A 14,943-nucleotide genomic window follows, 5' to 3' on the forward strand; every position below is an offset into this window, starting at 1 on the left:
TTGCACGCCATGTTCTGAGGTAAATTTGTCCTACAATATGAAATCAATTAACAGTTATTTGGCATTTGACCAACGTTATTCTTTTGTTAAGTCCACAGATTTCGGCGACAGCCAAGAGTAAGACTGCACGTGCGCCATTTCACGTTGAGGCCTTGAACGTGAGCCTTGCCCTTCGGTGAGTTTTTTCAAAGGTGTCTTGCTAGCTAATGTTAATGGGGAAATACCCTTTTAGTCGTTATGCCAATTCCCAACCCCCTTCCTGGTTGTTGCGCACTCCCCCCTACTGTTGGTCCGGGAGGCCGTTGACTGTCACATGCTTTCCTCCGACGCATGTGCAGCCAGCCAGCAGCCAGCCTGGCAGCGCAGATTCTCACTGGGAGGGTGTAATGTGTGGAAGCCTGGAAGGTCACACTACCTCCCTCCAGATCCTACCCTCGCTGTGCAGGCGCCCCGACCGAACTGTAGGGGTCGCTGTCCACAACGCCCAGGACCCACCCATCAGCTTTCCCACCCCTAACACTGCCAATTGTGTTAGTATGAACGACCAGCCAAGTTGATAGCAACGCCGAGAGCTGGATTCGAACCCAGCGTTGATGGCGAGCGCCTTGCCCACTACACCACCTAGCCGCCCTGCTAGCTAATGTTAATGGGGAAATACCCTTGAATGATATAAGTAATCTGTACTATGAAATGGTGCGTTATGAGAGTGAGTGCATTAGAATGCATACAATATGGTTGATTGAGTTTAATGGAAAAAACGGGAAAAATGCAAGGAAGGCCCTGGGGTATGTTACCAAGCTATAGCTAACATTGGCTTAGTGATGAACATTTGTACGCCATGTTCCGAGGTAAATTTGTCCTACAGTATGAAATCAATTAACAGTTATTTGGCATTTGACCAACGTTATTCTTTTGTTAAGTCCACAGATTTCGGCGACAGCCAAGAGTAAGACTGCATGTGCGCTAGGGCTGGGCGATATGACGATATTATATAAATATCGGGTACAGTTCATTAACGATACACTTTTTCAACGTATCGTGGATATCGTGATGTTTTGCCCAAGAGGATTGTGTCGCGTCAATCTGTCCACACGTTACTCGTTCATATCTCAGCCTGTGCTGAGATATGCCCATTCCGCGGTCTGTTAATAAAGTTTTCAATCAGACAGATGTATGGAAAGGCTTTTATTATAACATTCGTTGTAGTAAAATCATTATGCCTCATTTAGTCATCCTGTGTGAAGCACTGGTCTCCTACTCGACGGCCGCGGGGAGCTAACGTTAGTAGCTTTGTTGATGTTTAGCACACGGGACATTCAGGAAGTCAAACGCTTGCCGATTGGTGCTAAGAACAGCAGGGCGGGTGCAAGCGGTGTGACGTCAGTGGCAGACTCGACTGTCAATCAAAATGATTATGTTTCCGTCAGAATGAATGAATGAAAACTGTATTAAAAGGTTGCAGAATGGGTACAATACAGTACAGGAGGATGAAGACCAGAAAAAGACTTTCGGCTTTTTTACATAAGGGTCCTCCATTTTCAATTCATCAAAACATTTAGAGACATACATATATACAGTAGTTTCATAAAAATGCTAAAATGCTATTTATTGATTGATTGATTTAAAACTTTAACATATTGCAGAATGGGTACAGTACAGCTCAATACATACAATTGTTAAGGGGATGCAGACCAGAGAAAGACTTTAGTCTTGTTTACATCAGGGTCCCCCATTTTCAATTCATCATATTTCATATCTAAATCATATAATATCTCATATGCAATATATAATCTAATAATCTAAATCTAATATAAAATGCTAAATGCATGGGTATTTTATTTTGTCTTTAATGTTAGCTTGCAAACTCAAATACTGTCTTGGTAAGCCTCATAATGAATTGTTTGGGGTAAAAAAGAAAAACATCGTGATGTGTATCGTGTATCGCCGAAAGGTCAGAAAATATCGTGATATCATATTTAGGCCATATCGCCCAGCCCTAATGTGCGCCATTTCACATTGAGGCCTTGAACGTGAGCCTTCGTGAGTTTTTTCAAAGGTGTCTTGCTAGCTAATGTTAATGGGGAAATACCCTTGAATGATATAAGTAATCTGTACTATGAAATGGTGTGTTATGAGAGTGAGTGCATTAGAATGCATACAATATGGTTGATTGAGTTTAATGGAAGAAACACAGGGAAAATGCAAGGAAAAGACTATTAAAACTACTATTAGACTAAGAGGCTGGTTAGTCGACTACGGCTCCTTTCGACCGATTAGTCGACTAATCAACTAATAGGGGTCAGCCCTAATAATTACTAGTACCTCCTACATTATTAATACATGAACTATATAATTACATAGTAGTTAATGTACACTTAAGTGTTACCAAATGTTCTCTCATAACATACTTGTATTGTGGGTCATTTTGCAATATTCAAACATTAAAATTCTACATAGTGCCCCAAGCATATCTTTTACACCTAGTCACCTACAAACACCTTTTCTAACACTCCCATTGCTCTAACCTGGAAGATCCTGGCTGTATTGGCTGCTCTGGGGTGTGTGGAGGAGTGGTTAAGTTCCTTAACACAATGGCGCCAAAGGACGTATATATCCGTGTTTCGATTCCATGCTTAAAGGACCGAAGGACGGATATATCCGTGGCAAGTTGTTTTGGCTTTTATTCCATTTTAATAACCTATTCAAGGTCGCCAAGCTGCACTGCAGATGTACCCTACTCTTTGAATTCGACAAAGTGCATTACCGGCCAGATCCTCTTAGGGGCGCTGTCGCGATAATGCAGTGTGCCCTGTGGCTGAACGGTGCATTATTTTTTTTGACTTTCAATGGAGTTTCCAGTTAGCTGGATTCTGGATGTGCGGATTTCACTATGCAATAAGGGGATTTATCATCAGCCAATGGCCATATCGATCTACCAGATGGCGATCGATAACGGGGAAATGCTCGGGGGGATCCAACCGGCTCATGGTAAGATATTTTTCACGTAAATTACAGCCCGATCGGGCCTCGTTATGATACTCAACCAGGCTATCAGCGTATGTGGCTACTTAGACGAACACGGTTATTGGTAATCAATAATAAGAAGCGACGTCCCCCGCCGCCCCCCCCCCCCCCCCTTTCATGCATACATGCTTGAGGATCGTGCTGATCATATGCAGTTTGAGTTTTAACTGTAGCTTATGTATAACGGAAATGCCATTGGATATAACGTTAGTAGCTATTAGCCCTTTATCTCGCCTTCCAGGAAATATCCTAGCCGGAATCCCGTATAATGCTTATATTCACTGCGCTATAAAATGAGAACGTATTGATGAAAAAAAATATTCTTTAAGCCATTTTGAAGGGACTGTTTATGGTCTCAATTGACAATGACAGAGACAGATAGCAATACTATAAAGTATAGATTTAGCTCTACAAACAGCCCCAAGTCTGTTTACATATGCTGGTCGTCTAGAGTGATAGACGCATCCCAGTGGCCGCCAATGTGTTAAGTGCTTCTCTTCTTGATTTTTTGTAAGCTGCTCTCCACATTTTACGCTTCTGCCGCTGTGCTCTTTCACTTAGGTGATAGGTGATTTCCTTTTAAATTTTTTCCTCTACATTCTTTCTCCATCTCTGGCGTTCACTCTGCAGGTATTTCTCCTTTCTTTCAGGATCAGCTTTTAGGCGTGCCCCATTGTCTCATCCTTTCTGCTGCTGTTGGTGCCATCACGGACTCACAGATGTCCGGATATAGACCCTTTTTGTCCAGTGACAAAGCACACACACACACACACACGGCAACATGAACATTACAATTAATATGTATCTGGCATAAGCATGTTGAAAAAACTCAATAATTAATTGAACTATTATTGTATAACTTCAAAATCAGTGTTAAAATCACAACCCTGTTGTTACAATCTCACAATCCCGTTACAATCAAACACGTAACAGGGTTGAGTGTATCAGGGTTATGATTCTTTGCACAAAATGGTTGCTACCTCACATGTGGTGAATACCAGGAGAGCACATGGCATGCATGATATTAAGAAATCATCTAAATAACAAAGAGCTATATTTTTTTCAAGTAACAGTGTTGAGTAATTATGCTTGACTACCATAATATTACAAGATAAATGACTGAAAACATAGTACAATGAGGTAGCTACTTGCCTGTTTCTGGTGTTGTGTTTTCCAAAAGACTTCAAAGTTGTCACTTCCTGTTTCACGTGCTTCTATGGATTGAACCATTATCTTTGTGGGGGGAGAATGCTCAGTGTAACAGGGTTGAGGGTTACTGAGGGACAGACTGAATAATGTTATTTTAATGAATAATTATTCATTTATTTTGAAATAAATATTAACCAGCATAACAGCACAGATGGATGTTTTATGTTCATAGAAAAAAGTATGGACTTTTTACAAATTTTCTTGGTCATATCCCAAATTCATTTTCATAGAATGCCACAAGGGACATGTCAAAATACATGGTGTCAACTGAAATAACAACATAATGCATAATAATAAAAAAAAATTACATTCATGCAATGTTTTTACACTTTATTAAAGAGGACATTGCAACTGAAATAAATAGCATTTCAAAGCACATTTTGGTAACTAATTAGATAAAAGACACTTAAAAACATCAGAGGGACTCAAATCGGACCGGATTGGTGAAATGACTCATTTACAGATGAAAACTATTTAAAAAACAAACATAGGGACAGGAAACTAAAAAGGACAATTCACAAAACCATTTAAAGTCAGTCAAAACATCTGCAGCCAGATGTGCTGGATTCCATATCACTTAAAGAAGGGTTTTTAAAAGCAACCAGTGAGACCAGCTCATGCTAATTCAGGTGGTTTTGTAGCCGATTCCAGGTGGAGGGAGCTGCATATCTGAACGCCCTTTTTCCCAGTTCAGTACGGACCCGAGGGACAGTTAGTAAAAATAAGCCCTGGGAACGAAGACCCTAACTGCCCATACTTCTTTGGAGAATGTACATCTGTAGGTAAGTTGGCAGCAGTCCAGGGATAGCCTTATAAATAAGTCTGCGGGTGGACAGGGCAGACCATCGCACCGAGAATACAAAGTACAGTGGTGAGTAAGGACTTTAAAATGTTTGATGAATCTCAGTGCTCCATGGTAGACAGAATCCAGTGAGTGTAGGCATTTCGAGGATGCATGCATGTAAATAACATCACCCTAGTCCAGCACAGACATACAAGTGGCAGCAACCAGCCTACACACACATCCACACTAACACTCACTTTAGACACTTTAACACTACATTATATTTATCCATTTATTAAAGAGATTTGCACTACATTCATACCTCATTTGCACCTTACCTTAAAGTTTTGTACCTCAGTCTGCATTTGTACCTCATTGTACTTAGGTTCTACTTTAGATTGTATTGTATATATTTATTCCTCTTTTACTTAATTATTTACTGTATGAAGCACTCAGGGGCTCATACAGAACCGAGCATTTCACCGTAAAGTACATGTATTTTATATGTGACAAATAATAAACAAACTTGAACTTGAACTTGCTTTAACCATATACATGATGTTGGCTGTATGCACACAGTCCAGGTGCAAAATAAGATAAGTACATACAGGTAGAAAGAATTTTCGAACCTTTCAGAACTCATGGAAATGCTTTAAAAATGCACATTTAGTTGCTATATATCAAGACAAGACCTCAGAATTAAAAAAATATCTGTCCAAAGCGACGATTTAGTATCCAATGGTAGTGTGACTTTTGGAACACGGATTGCACCTTTAAAAAAAAGGAAAATGTTAAAAACTGTTGAAACTAAACCAACGCCCATTCCTTTTATATACTGCACAGCGTTGGTTGGAAATGGACTGACCCATGCAAAATGACCCGAGGTGGTAGTTGACTAATGACATTACAGATTCTGGCCCATCTAAAATAAAATGACGAGGCTAATCCACATCATATCTGGGTGGGTGGGGTGGGGGCAGTGCAGTCATTTCATAAATCCCTCTCGTGTCTTTCTTGCGAAGGGCCCTGTACTCAGTGGGCCCACGCTGCTCGTGGTAGTAGTGGAAATTGCCATCAAGACACCGGCCAGGCGAGCATTAGTGAGATAACTTTTTATTGACGTTCCCTCTGTGTGGGACGTAGGCAGGGGCTGAGGAGCTTAACCCTTTCATTGCCGCACTACCAAAACGGTTAACTGCGACAATACACAGGAGGTTAACCCTTTCACTGCCACACTAGAGAAAGTTAACCATTTACTATCACACTACCGACGGTTAACCGTCGGTAGTGTGATAGTAAAGGGTTAACGTTCTGTAGTGTGGCAGTGAAAGGGTTAATGAAAGATGATGTCCCAAGATGATTCTCACTGGGCCACATAAGTATACTATGCAGTCATTCCATTCACTGTAAAGCACTTTGAACAGAATCTACTTCTACTGGCGCTGGATAAATGCAGCCATTCATTGGTTGCAAAGTCTGCTGCAGGCAGCTTGGTCTCTCTCCATTCAAGCACACGGTCAAACTAATGCACAAACACCCAAGTCAAACTAATGGACTTACCTACTATAATTCCACAGGCACTAACCAGGCCAATCTCTTTCTTCAGAGCTACCTCGGACCCGGAGTGGCAGTCCCCATCCTCGGGTTGTGCGTCCCTCTCGGACCCGGAGTGGCGGTCCCCATCCTCTGGTTGTGCGTCCCTGCCGCTGCCGGCACGCTTCCTGGGACTGTCGCTCATCAGTCTTACAAGGAGCCCGTGCCTCTTTGTGCACAAACAAAAGTGCAGGGCAGATTATATGGATCACTGAAAGTTAAAAAAAAAAAAAAAAATCTAAACCAGGATGTGGGTGGAGTCATTTGATTTTAGCCAGGCACTATTCCAAATAGCAAAAGTCTATATTAAAGAATCCTCTGAAATAAAATACAAATATTTTGCCAACGTATATGTAGCAGAACTAAAAGCAGCATCTGGGACTCATAACAGGGCTAATGGTTCACCCTCTTGTGTTGACGACACACTGGTTTTATAATTAGAACAGCTACATCACAGCATTAACCCTTTCACTGCCACACTACAGAAGGTTACCCCTTTACTATCACACAGCATCGCCGTCTGTTGTGCGATAGTAAAGGGCTAACCTTCTGTATTGTCTGTATTGCCCCACCCAATGGCACCTGCTCTAGGTTTAAAGTCATCAAACCAGCCCCACCCAATGGCACCTGCTCTAGGTCTAAAGTCACCAAACCAGCCCCACCCAATGGCACCTGCTCTAGGTCTAAAGTCACCAAACCAGCCCCACCTAATGGCACCTGCTCTAGGTTTAAAGTCACCAAACCAGCCCCACCTAATGGCACCTGCTCTAGGTTTAAAGTCACCAAACCAGCCCCACATAATGGCACCTCTAGGTTTAAAAAAGTCACCAAACTAGACCCACCTAATGGCACCTGCTCTAGGTTTAAAGTCACCAAACCAGCCCCACCTAATGGCACCTGCTCTAGGTTTAAAGTCACCAAACAGCCCCACCTAATGGCACCTCTAGGTTTAAAGTCACCAAACCAGCCCCACCTAATGGCACCTGCTCTAGGTTTAAAGTCACCAAACCAGCCCCACCTAATGGCACCTGCTCTAGGTTTAAAGTCACCAAACCAGCCCCACCTAATGGCACCTCTAGGTTTAAAGTCACCAAACCAGCCCCACCTAATGGCACCTGCTCTAGGTTTAAAGTCACCAAACCAGCCCCACCTAATGGCACCTGCTCTAGGTTTAAAGTCACCAAACCAGCCCCACCTAATGGCACCTGCTCTAGGTTTAAAGTCACCAAACCAGCCCCACCTAATGGCACCTCTAGGTTTAAAGTCACCAAACCAGCTCCACGTAATGGCACCTGCTCTAGGTTTAAAGTCACCAAACCAGCTCCACCTAATGGCACCTCTAGGTCTAAACTAAGTCACCAAACTAGCAATTCGTTACACATTCAATAAATTGGCTAAGTGGAAGCATTCCAAATTCACAAATGGAGATATTTAACCAATAAGGAATTCGACTTTGGTTTGTATAATTAATATATCCCATTAGTAAATTGCAGTAATTAAAAAGCAGTGGCCCACCTCTCCACTTGTAATTAATATATCCCATTAGTAAATCTCAGTACTTAAAAAGCAGTGGCCCACCTCTCCACTTGTAATTAATATATCCCATTAGTAAATTGCAGTAATTAAAAAGCAGTGGCCCACCTCTCCACTTGTAATTAATATATCCCATTAGTAAATTGAAGTAATTAATAAAAAGCAGTGGCCCACCTCTTCACTTGTTTTTTTTTTTTTTTTATTATTATTATTATCTTTTTCCCCCTCCTTTTTCCTCTGATTTTCTCCCATCCCAATGTTAGTTGTTATGCCAATTCCCAATCCCCTTCCTGGTCGCTGCGCACTTACCCCCCACAGTCGGTCTGGGAGAGTGGAGGCTATCAATCACGTGCTTCCTCCGACACACGTCTAGCCAATCAACCGCTTCTTTTCACCTGGCAGCGCGGACTCTCACTGAGAGGGCGTAGCGTGTGGAAGGATCACACTATCCCACTTAGATCCTATCCGCGCTTAGCAGGCGCCCCGACCGAACTGTAGGAGTCGCTGTTTACAACGACCCGGACCCACCCCGCCAGCTTCTCCCACCCTCTAATACTGCCAATTGTATTAGTGTGAACGGCCAGCCAAGCTGGTGACAACCCCGGAGCTGTGAGCTGGATTCGAACAGGAGAATCCAGCGTCTCCGGGGTTGGTGACGAACGCAATCTCCGTTACGCCACCTGACCGCCCCCCACCTCTCCACTTGTAATTAATATATCCCATTAGTAAATTGAAGTAATTCATAAAAAACAGTGGCCCACCTCTCCATTAGTAAATTGCAGTAATTAAAAAGCAGTGGCCCACCTCTCCATTAGTAAATTGCAGTAATTAAAAAGCAGTGGCCCACCTCTCCATTAGTAAATTGCAGTAATTAAAAACCCACCTCTCCATTAGTCAATTGCAATCATTAAAAAGCAGTGGCCCACCTCTCCATTAGTAAATTGCAGTAATTAAAAAGTTAAAACCCACCTCTCCACTTGTTGCAGCAACTTCGACAAGGATCCACCTGAGAGCTCCCTGCTATGTGACCGACTTCCGGTTCGCCATCACGCTGCCAGCTGGGCTCGTGCATAGATATCTATATATAGATATCTATGGGCTCGTGGGCTGCGATCAGGAGCGTTATTTTTTTTCCGTAGCCGCATTTCTGGCAGACGCTCTCTGATTGGCCACTGATGTTTGCCCAATCGCGTGACGAGCTGTGTCTTTGCCCATTTCCGCGTCGAACAGCTTGCAAACTACCTGACGTTCTATCGCCATGCTCTAAGACAAACTCTAACCTTAACCAACTTCGAAAGAATGCCTAAGCTTAATAACGCCGATCAGGAACAATGTGACGTCATCACGCTGCGAGCTGCGATCAGGAACACTTGTTCAAGATGGATTTCGGTTTGCCTCGACTAGTAGACGAGAGTAGCCGAGTGAAGCCGGGGGAGGAGTTAAGAGGGCGGACACTGCCGATTTCACGAGAGCCTCTCGCCTAGTCTCGCGCGGCAGATACGCTTTCACGTCACCACACACACATTACACACCTGTCCAGCTCATTATAATGCAATGGCCGTGTGCAAAATTAGATCAGATTCAAATGTACAGCACACCATATACTGCTACAGTGGAATATACTATTCATATACCATAATGTATACAATCTTGTTGCGCGCTCCTGGCCGCACGCACACACAACACACTGCTGTATGTGTGTGTGCGTGTGTGTCTGACAGCTTGAAGTTTATCATGATGATATGATGATAAGTTGATAACGCATAACATAATAAAGTTTTCAATCAATCAAACGTCTCATAGCTCCCTGGCTGTCACATGGCTGGTGACTGACAACTTTTCTGAGCCAATAGGCGCTTTGCGCGACCGTAGCAAGTCGCTTCCCAGCCGGGAGCAGCCGGCTGAGAGGTACTGTGGAGCCTCGCTCTGAATGCTGCGCGCGGCTCGCTCCCGCGGGAGTTCCGCGCCTCGCCTCGTCAGGTTTTCAGAGCAAATCGGACAACATTCTAACCGTCATGCAACGCGCTTGGCGAGGCCGTAGTAAAACCTGCGCAGATCTGCGTCCGCCTATCCCATCTTGAACAAGCCCCGGTGACGTCTGCTCAGAAAAGCTCGTCCGTTACAGCCAATCAGTGTGGCCTAAATTGGCAACATACTCCGAGCCCCACCCACTGACTCAGTTCAATGTAAATGTCCCTTGTTGTTTTATTTTAAAGCTGGCCTGCATAACCCGTCACAATTTAATTGTTTTTATTAATACTTTTTTCATAATCAGCAACTGTGACTGGCTAAATACTTCTATTCAACACTGTAATATTCCGTTTAATGTCACTCTTAGTGTCTATACTATAGACACTAAGAGTGACCCAATAAGCAGTCGCCCGATTCTATCATTCCCTATAGACTATAGGGAATGATAGAATCGGGCGACTGCTTATTGGGTTACCGTTTATTCACACGTCCTGGGCAGCAATCGGCTTGTTCGAGATGGATTTCGGTTTGCCTCGACTAGTAGACGAGAGTAGCCGAGTGAAGCCGGGGGAGGAGTTAAAAGGGCGGACACTGCCGATTTCACGAGAGCCTCTCGCCTAGTCTCGCATGGCAGATACGCTTTCACCGTTTCATGTCACCACACACACATTACACACCTGTCCAGCTCATTATAATGCGATGGCCGTTTGCAAAATTAGATCAGATTCAAATGTACAGCACACCATATACTGCTATAGTGTGGAATATACTATTCATATACCATAATGTATACCATCTTGTTGCGCGCTCCTGGCCGCACGCACACACAACACGCTGCTGAATAATTCTGTTTTGCATCAATATATATATGTATACTGTGTATATTGAGGCAAAACAGAATTATACAGTATTGAGGCAAAACAGACGACGCATGTGTGTATGTGTGTGTGTGTGTCTGACAGCTTGACGTTTATCATGATGATATGATGATAACGCATAACATAATAAAGTTTTCAATCAATCAATCAATCAAACGTCTCATAACTCCCTGGCTGTCACGTGGCTGGTGACTGACAACTTTTCTGAGCCAATAGGCGCTTTGCGCGACCGTAGCAAGTCGCTTCCCAGCCGGGAGCAGCCGAGTGAGAGGTACTGTGGAGCCTCGCTCTGAAGGCTGCGCGTGGCTCGCTCCCACGAGAGTTCCGCGCCTCGCCTCGTCAGATTTTCAGAGCAAGTCGGACAATATTCTAACCGTCATGCAACGCGCTTGGCGAGGCAGTAGTGAAACCTGCGCAGATCTGCGTCCGCCTATCCCATCTCGAACAAGCCTAATAGGCTTGTTCAAGATGGGATAGGCGGACGCAGATCTGCGCAGGCTTTACTACGGCCTCGCCAAGCGCGTTGCATGGCGGTTAGAATGTTGTCCGATTTGCTCTGAAAATCCGACGAGGCGAGGCGCGGAACTCCTGCGGGAGCGAGCCGCGCGCAGCATTCAGAGCGAGGCTCCACAGTACCTAGGCTTGTTCAAGATGGATTTCGGTTTGCCTCGACTAGTAGACGAGAGTAGCCGAGTGAAGCCGGGGGAGGAGTTAAGAGGGCGGACACTTCCTGCACGAGAGTTCGAGACCGTTCTGCTCGCCCAGTCGTAATGACACGACAACACGTCGCACGCATGTTCTTTGTTGCTGACGAGTTCGATGCCATTGAAGTCCGACAACTCTTGGAGGACCATGGACACGATGTGTATGATGATGTACATGAAGGACGTCGTCCGTGGAGGTAATCCATCATTATGAATTGAAAATAGGGAACCCCGATGTAAACAAGACGAAAGTCTTTCTCTGGTCTGCATCCCCTCAACAATTGTGTGTATTGAGCCGTACTGTATTGTACCCATCCTGCAATCAATAAGGTTTTCATTCATTCATTCATCTGCTGTAGCAGTACAAGTGTTATTTCAGTGATTTTGCAATTGAATAAAAGCGTTTAATCTAGTGTTGTGGTTGTACAAAGCATTTCCAGTAATAGGTAGATTCTACATCATGTAATACCACACCCCTCTTAAGAAATGGGGGCCAATCTTGCTCCACTTGATCAAGTGTAATACATATTAACTCCTACACATTTGCCCCCCTCCTAATATTGTTTTCCCTATCGACAAGTACAATCACGACACATTTCCTAAATGCACTTCACAGATCAATCAAATGGTGCATGCCATATACTTGTAAATACATTTCCAACAAGGTCCAAGCAAGGCTACTTAAAATGTCGCCAGTCCATTGTTGCCATTTGTATTAGCCTACACTGAGATAGTAGTAGTTAAAGTAAACATTATGCTGAAGTTGCCTTCTGTTCCAGATCGGTTCCCAAGATCAACTATTTCGTCGAAGAGGTGGTCCCACGCTATACCCCTTCAGACTTCAGAAGTCACTTCAGACTCTCCCGTGGGCACGTGGAGGTATGTATACAATCAGCAGACATTCTATGTTGGCTATTACAGTATTAAAGCCCATGCTGCTACACCATTGAATGGAAATCACTCCCCTTTGCTCTTTCCTCAACCATTCAGGAGCTGATGACTGCCATTGGCCCTGTGTACAACAACACACTGCACACAAAGTTGCCACTGAATCGCAGTGTGCTGGCATGTCTGTGGACTCTGTCGAATCAAGAGTCCTATAGGGGTGTTGCAGATCGATTCAACACCACAAAATCCACAGTGTGCAAACACCTGCACGACTTCTGTGCACTAGTGAATGCACACATGTCCCATCACATTTCCTGGCCCACAGGGGAAGCGCTACATTCCTCGGAGCTAGGATTCAGGGCAGCAGGATTCCCCAACACGGTCTGTGCCGTGGATGGCTGCCACATCCCCATGGTGAGGCCACACTGCGAGAACCCAGTGGTGTACCTGAATAGGAAAGGGTTCTATTAAGTCATACTCACTGGGTACTGTGACAGCCATCGGCGGTTCTGTCACGTTAGTGTGGGCGACCCTGGTAGCTGGCACGATGCGAGAGCATTTCGGGTGTCGGAGGTTGGCCGGCTGCTAGAAGCAGATCCCCAGTCCCTGGTGCCGGAGGGGATGCACATCATTGGGGACTCTGCGTACCCACTAATGCCCCAGCTCATGAAGCCCTACAGGGACAACGGGCATTTGACTGCTAGGCAGAGGCGGTATAACAAGAGGTTGAATACTGCTCGTGTGGTGATCGAGCATTCCTTCGGCATCCTCAAGAACAAGTTCAGGAGGCTTAGATGCTTGCATATGAGGGATACAGGACACATCAGCGCAGCAGTCTTTGCCTGTTGCATCCTGCACAATATATGCATAGAGCCCACTGACCAAGTTGAAGAGGATGTTGAGGTAGAAGCCGATCACGAGCCACCAGCAGTAGACCAGGACAGAGGTGCAAATCATCGTAGGGATCTAATCTGTCTCAGTTTGTAAACATCACCTCTGCCAATGACACACACTTGATTGTTCATTTAGCCCCCCCACCCTCCCCCTTTCTTTTTAGCCCCCCACCCTCCCCTTTTCTTTTTAGCCCCCCACCCTCCCCTTTTTTGTGAGCTGGTGGGCCATATCCCACAGGGTGATGTGATGCACATATTGAGTATTTGTCAACAGGCATGGATTACATGCATTGACTCTGTACAGTGTATTTCATCATCAAGACTCCTGCTGTGCCTCCGTGTGGCAGCTCATGGAAACTGGGAGATTTAAAAGCCAGGCTAAACCAGCAGGGGATCTCGGAGCATCAGTGGTCCCCAGAGGTACTGAGTCACGTCAAGGGGATGAATATGGCCAACCAACCACTGCCCCATTTGTTGTGAGACAACATTGTTAGTGCTAGAAACCTTGAATACATTCTGTTTAGAATTCCCTGGCTAGCAGGGAATAAAAGAAATGCTTTGACACAGACACTACAACTATAACGGTTTGTACTGAACCCAATATGCAGACATTTGATACAATCTGCTTTTTCAGATAGCAAGCCAGAGGTATGGGAAATCATTTAAAAGCAAATAAATGACTCATTCAAATGTTTGTGTTAATAACACCTTTATTGTGTTCCTCCATTGATGTAATTTGCAGCTACAACCCCACGAGCGCTCACTCCATGCCCCCCAGTGGCCATTCCACCTTCAGCCAACACTCCATGCCCCCCAGTGGCCATTCCACCTTCAGCCAACACTCCATGCCCCCCGGTGGCCATTCCACCTTCAGCCAACACTCCATGCCCTCTAGTAGCCAGGCCACCTTCAGTGCTCACCCAGTACCCTCCAGTGGCCCTGCAGGGGAAGGACAAGAGAGAGAGAGAGAGAGAGAGAGAGAGCACATCCAGGCAGGAACTGTGACTGATTGATTGATTGATTGATTGAACTGACAACCAAAACATTGCAAAAAAAGAAAATGAAACTCAAAAGTGGCATGCATGCATGAAATGTTAGTTATCTGGTGACTGTGATTGAAAAAAGAAACTCAAAAGTGGCATGCATGGATGAAGTGTTAGTTATCTGGTGACTGTGATTGAAAAAAGAAACTCAAAAGTGGCATGCATGGATGAAGTGTTAGTTACCTGGTGACTGTGGTGCCCGTGACAACAAGAGTGCTATAAGTGTCCTCTGCTGGCTGACCATTTCCTGGAGTGTATTAGTGAGTTGGGTGACACCGTGGTTGAGACTAGTTAAAAGTGTGTTATTGGTTTGGGCGAGAAGTAAGTGTTGTGTCTCAAATGCTCTCCTCCTTCTCTCCTTTGTCCTTCTCCGTCGGTCCTGATCGGGCATCGCCATGGACTCCAACGCCACCGTCCGCCTCT

General features: G+C 44.7%; 1 pseudogene across 1 annotated transcript; it reads left to right on the forward strand.

Annotated features, from left to right (window-relative positions):
• The first annotated feature begins 11,769 nt into the window (after positions 1-11,769).
• LOC311227274 lies at positions 11,770-14,290 on the forward strand (annotated as a pseudogene). Its single transcript has 3 exons — positions 11,770-11,893; positions 12,476-12,575; positions 12,687-14,290. The product of its transcript is annotated as an uncharacterized misc_RNA (transcript).
• The last annotated feature ends 653 nt before the right edge of the window (positions 14,291-14,943 follow it).

Source organism: Notolepis coatsorum, assembly GCF_963971535.1.
Source record: "Notolepis coatsorum genome assembly, chromosome: 4".
Classification (NCBI taxonomy): domain Eukaryota; kingdom Metazoa; phylum Chordata; class Actinopteri; order Aulopiformes; family Paralepididae; genus Notolepis; species Notolepis coatsorum.